We start from the raw sequence: 6000 nt of genomic DNA on the forward strand, positions 1-6000 counted from the left end.
TTGCAGTTATTATAAAGATTGTGATGTAATTGAGTTATTCCTAAAAACATAGGCAGAGTTCACTACTAAACAAAGTGACATAATGATCTAATTAACAAGCTTCATATTTAGAATCCCAGGATAAGAATTAAGGTCTGGAAGGTACCTTAGAGGTATTTAGAGTTAGAATTTAGAGCTAGAAGAGACTTTAGAAGTGATCTAGCCCAATTGCCTCTTTTAACAGTTATGGAAATAGAGGTAGAGAATGGTTAAATGATTTGCTTAAGGTCACACTGGTAGTAAATGGCAGAACCTGGATTTCAACTCCAAATCCTCAAGAGATAGCATTTTTTTTTTCACTGCATCATGCCAATCTAGTCTAATCTCCTCATTTTACAAGTGAGAAAACCGAGCCTTAGAAAGAGTAATTAACTTGCTTTAAGGCACAGAAGGAATAAATGGGGGGAAAAAAACAGGATTAAGAAGAAGAAAGGAAGAAGTGTGGCCTCATGGAAAAATCTGGATTTGAAGACAATGAACTTGGGTTCAAATGTTGGTGCTACTTTACCTATGTGAGCTTGATTGAACATCTAGGGTACCTTCCAATTCAATCATTCATTACTGAAGCAACTAGATGGTATAGTGGATAGAGTATAGGACCTGGTGTCAGAGATACCTGAGTTCAAATCCAGCTTCAGATGCTTACTAGCTGTTTGACCCTTGGCAAATTACTTAATTTTTCAGACTCAGTTTCATTATCTGTAAAATAGGGATAATAATACCACCTGCCTCCTAGGGTTGTGACTCTGAAAAATCACCTAACCTCTCTTCTACTCGATTTCCTCATCTGTAAAATGATGGTAATAATAGCCAATTATAACATATTTTCCAAACTTGTTGTGAGGAAAAAATCTAGATACATTTGAAAAGTACTTTGAAAGCCTTAAAAAGCTCTATAAATGCTAATTTATTACTATCAATTTTCTGATCTTTGATTTATAAGTCATCTGATTCCAAATCCAGCAGTCTTTTTACTAGAACCATTTCAATCAACAAGCATTTATCAAATACCTACTATGTACAAGACACAATGCTAAGCATTGAGCTTATAAAGATAAAGATGAAAGAGTTCCTGAATTCAAGCAACTTATATTCTACTAAGAGGACTGCATGGGGCAGTCAGAAACTTCTTCTCAGCTTACATGTTCATCAATAAGCACTTTTTGCACTTTTAGTGTTGGGGAAGAGGAAGCAAGAGAGACCTGACATTCTGGCAAGTCCAACTAGTAATGAGGTACCATGGGAATTTCCCAGGCATTGCCTTTACTGAGGAATGATGCACCAGATGCAAGATTCCTGATTGCCATTTTCTTCTCCCTGTAATGACCTGCTCCCTTGGAGTTACAGGAACAGAAGAAACAACAGAAGTCCTCTAGTTCTGAGTGAGGAGGGGGTTTATTGGATGGGCAGGGTGTTAGAAGTGATAGAATAAGGTGCTTCTCATCCAAAACTACCTTTACCCTATATTAATTTCGTCAGTCCTAATTAAGTATATAATTATTTCCCAACACTCTATAAGATGTAAGGGAGGAAAAGAGAGAGAAAGGGAGCGAGAGCGAGAGGGGGGGTGGTTTATAATTTGATCTTCATAACCACCCTTTGTGTTATTGTTGCCATTTTAGAGATGAGTAAATTGAAGCTGAGAAATGTTAAGTGATTTGCTCTCAGTATTACATAGCTAGTGTTTGAGGAAGAATTCAAAACCCCATCTTCTGAAATACCAGTCCAATGCTCCATCCACTATACCACACTGCCTCAATAATGCCTGCTACATTCATTGCCCTAAGCTAGATATTGAAGATTCAAAGATGAAAAACAGCCCAGACCATATACTCATGGAGCACATAACCTGCTAGAGGGTAAGACATGTAGGAAAGAACCTACCACACAAGCTAGAATGGGATAAGTCTAAGAGGTTAAACAGGAGAGGAAAAGCAATTGGGAAGAGAAGGATCACTTCTGGTTGAAGAATGTGAGTCTTTCTCTTATTAAATATCATCTAAAGAACACTGAGACCAGTTGAATGATGGCTGCCAATTGTCACCACGTGTGAATTTTTTGGAGCAGAAGGCATGTGGTTCTCAACAGAATCCTGGAATCTTAAGAAGATTCTGAGACCACCATGCTAAGCTAATATCTGAATAAAATAATTTTCTCCATAACAGACCCTACATGTAAAGAATCCCTTCTAGCCAAGAATTCCCCTGGTTTCTGAAGCAGCACATTAGAAAGAATCCCAGAATCTGAGGGTGGGGAGAGACCTCAGAGCCCATCTAGGCCAGCCAAAAGAACAAAGCTTTGGACTGTTTATATCAGTTAAATATTTCTCAATAAAACTACCTATTGCTTCTGGTTCTGCCTTCTGGGGTTAAGCAAAGCACATGTAATTCCTCTTTCACCTGGAAGCACTTCATACACGTGAAGGCCTGGCCTCCTAAAGCCTTTTCTTTTCCATTTTAAACATCCCCAGTTCTCTCAACTGGTCTTCATATAGCACCTTCTCAAGGCCTTTCATCATGCAGGTCACTGTTCCTTGGACACTTGTCAGCTTACCAATATTCTTCATAAAATATGGCACCCAGAATTGAACCTAATATGCATAAGAAGTTTGATCAGAGCAGAGGACACTGACTAATCATGGATGATAAAGGTCAAACATAATTAATCAATTTAATCAATCAAAATTAAACAACACTTATGATAGAGAAAGCATGATCTAGAGCAGGGGTGTCAAACTCAGAAATCAAGGCCCCCTAAACCATACATAAGGCTCCCTGCCAGTCATCATTGACTTAGAAAACTATACATTAACATTATCTATATTTTGCTGTTTTAAATTTTTTTTTGTTAAATATGTCCCAATTATATTTTAATCTGCTTTTGGCTACCTTCAGGAGTGTTTCGGGCCACATGTGGCCTGCAGTATTTGACAAGGCTGGTATAGAAGATCAAATGCTGGAGTTAGAGTCAGAAAGACCCAAGTTCAAATCCTTCCTCAGTCACTTATTATCTATGGGACCATGCACAAGTCATTTAAGCTCTCAGATACTCAGTTTCCTCATCTGCAAAATGTGAATAATAATACCTATAGTACCCACCACTAGATGTTCCCAAAGTCTTAGCTATTCAAGTTTAAACCTGCCCTAAGACTTTGGGAACATTCTGTATCTATATCTATGTCTACATCATCATCATCATCATCAATATATACACACAGCTATACACACATACATATATGTACATATATATACACATATGTCTGAGTGTGTGTATCTATGAAGTGCTTTACATATTTTAAAAAGTGCTATATAGAGGATAAGAACTGGATCCATGATTTCATTTTTATAGGGAACTCCCAGAGGAGGAAAGCTCCTCTAACAATCCAGGTCAGCTTCTCCTCTGTAATACAGACTATAAATATGATTATTAATGCCCTTTTGCTGTGCCAAGTAACATACAAATCAAGCTAAATAGTGAGTAACTACTTTTAGAGTATTTATAATGCAAAACATCTAAGTAACTAAATCTAAATTCCAGGCACAATATGACTGATGAGAATTTCTGATGACTTTGCTTCATAGCTTTAAAAAGAAAGAAATAGTATTCTGAATCTATTTAATCTGAAAGAAATTCATCGTATTTAACTTTGTGATTTCTATTTCTTAGAAGTGCACAAAAAATTCCACTGTTGATAGTGAGGGGTAAGAAATCTGAGGATTCCAGAGTGAGGGCTAGGAGACTTTTCCCTAAAGATGTTGTATCGCTACAGTTCAGATGGTAAAAGATAGATAGGACCAATGGAACAAGGAGTCATTAATTTTCTGTTAGCCTGGAGTATTAGAACATCAGATCCAAAAGTAGCCTTCAAGATTATCCATTTATAGGTATACAATTTTACAGGTGAGAAAACTGAGGCTTTAAGAAGTTAAATCTAATGTGTGTCACAGAGCTAATGAGTGTCAGAGGTAGGACTCAAACTCTGATTTTCTGATTGCAAGTTGAAGACTTTTTCTACTGTACCACATTATAAATGAATTATTTAAATGCGAATTGCATTTGTTAGCATTTTATCATAGTAGCTGCTAAAAACCTGACTTCCTTTGTGTTAGAGTCATTGACTTTTATATTATTTAAAAAATAAAAAAAAAAGAAACAAAAATTAGAATTCTTCCTCCTCACAAGTCTGTAGAGGGCATCTTTCCTCAATGAAGACTGAGGGCACAGAAGAGTGGAGCAACTTAATCTGGATTCCTCCTTCACCTTCACAACCCAATCTTTCCCTTACTATTCCTTTCTTCTCTTGAAAATTACTCACATTTCTCTGTCCCTACCCCTACCCCACTACCACCATTCAAAGAGATGCAAATAAGATGCAAAATTATATATACTGTCTCATCATGCTTCCCTATCCATTTTCTCGCCTGTTTTTAAGAGAGTGCTCCTTGCAAAGATTAGAACAACCTAGCACTTCCAAATGATACTAATTATTACACATAACTTCTAATCATGGATAAATTCCTCGGGCCTGGAAAGTACTGACTCACATACTGAACACACATTATCCAGCAAAGAGTTAAAGCCACTATTGATTATGCCAATATCCAAGCTAGTGACCTGGAAACAATAACCTGTTTTTTTTTTTAAATCCCCCTGACAAATCACTGAACTATTCAGTCCACTGGAAAATACAAGCCTGAAAAAGAGAAGCCTTTAAAACAATCACGCCAAGAGGACCAAAAGTGCCAAAGTAACCGAATGATTTTCCCATCCTAAAATCAAAAACAGGCTGAATTTGGAGTCTATGATACATTCTAGTAAATTGGCAATATGATAAAAAGCAAATGGCAATAAAAGTTTCTAGGGGAAGGTATAATAGATTATGAATCATTGTGCTAGAACTGAATGTGAAGTCATAACCAGGAGACTGTACTTGGTAAAAAAAAAAAAGTTATTTTCAAGGAATATTTCCCTCAATTTTTTTTGTTTAATCCCTATCACAAAGGGATATCTTCTTCCTAACTTATACATATCATTGTGGACTTTCACACTATTTTGAATTCTAATAAATTGTGTGTATGTTTTATTCTTCCCCTTCCCCTCCTGGAAGGCTAGTTCAAAGTCATATTGATCATTCTATCCCATTTCCACCCAACAGAGTACCATAGTATAGTAGACACTCAACAATTATTTACTGAAGCAGAAACTTCTGTTTCAAAACCTTTTTTCATTATTTTTAATTTATGAATTCATAGCATCTACAGCAAAATAAAAACATATGTAAACCTTGGAGCCGTGTTTGTACATATTAATTGCAGAGAACAGAAGTTCTTATCATTTGATATTACAATGTGCACATTCACAGATTCTCATGAAAGAACAAGAGGAAGGCCTCTAGTGCCCTGGGTAGTGCCTTTGTGAAGGGCTTATGGGAAAGCATGGACAAGAATGACACAGGATGACAGGTGGGGAGGGGTTTCAATCAACATTGGTACAGGGAGCTCAGCTCAAATAAAATTAGGATTCAGCCAAGTGCAGCATGTATATATTCAATTCAAGTTTCTCATTCCCTTCTAGATTCATTTTCTAATCTGCTCTTTGACATCTGATGAAATTCGATGCCTGCATGATGTGTAAGATTTTTCTAAAGAAAATAATTAACAATAATAGCTATTTTTGGAGTTCCCAACATTAGGTACACTGATATATTTATTTAAAATATAAAAGCGATGAATATATATGCATATTTAGATGCATATATGCACACATCCTATTTATATAGAAGATATAGGGGGTCTTAGAGTTGCTAACTGGAATTCTAAATAAAATTGTCTAAACTAACAAGTTTTAAGATGCTTGATAAAATAAAATTGCATAAAAAGAAATTGTGTGCTCTCGATTTCAAAACTCTCCTTCCTCTTTCTTTCTTTCTTTCTTTCTTTCTTTCTTTCTTTCTTTCTTTCT

At 36.1% G+C, this 6000-nt stretch overlaps 1 protein-coding gene across 1 annotated transcript in view; it reads right to left on the reverse strand.

Annotated features, from left to right (window-relative positions):
* The window catches only part of PLPPR5 (phospholipid phosphatase related 5), a 175483-nt gene that overhangs the window by 168459 nt on the left and 1024 nt on the right, over positions 1-6000 (reverse strand). The gene's annotated exons all lie outside the window — the stretch shown is intronic.

This window comes from Vombatus ursinus, unplaced genomic scaffold (assembly GCF_900497805.2).
Source record: "Vombatus ursinus unplaced genomic scaffold, bare-nosed wombat genome assembly UNPS02014787.1, whole genome shotgun sequence".
Lineage (NCBI taxonomy): Eukaryota > Metazoa > Chordata > Mammalia > Diprotodontia > Vombatidae > Vombatus > Vombatus ursinus.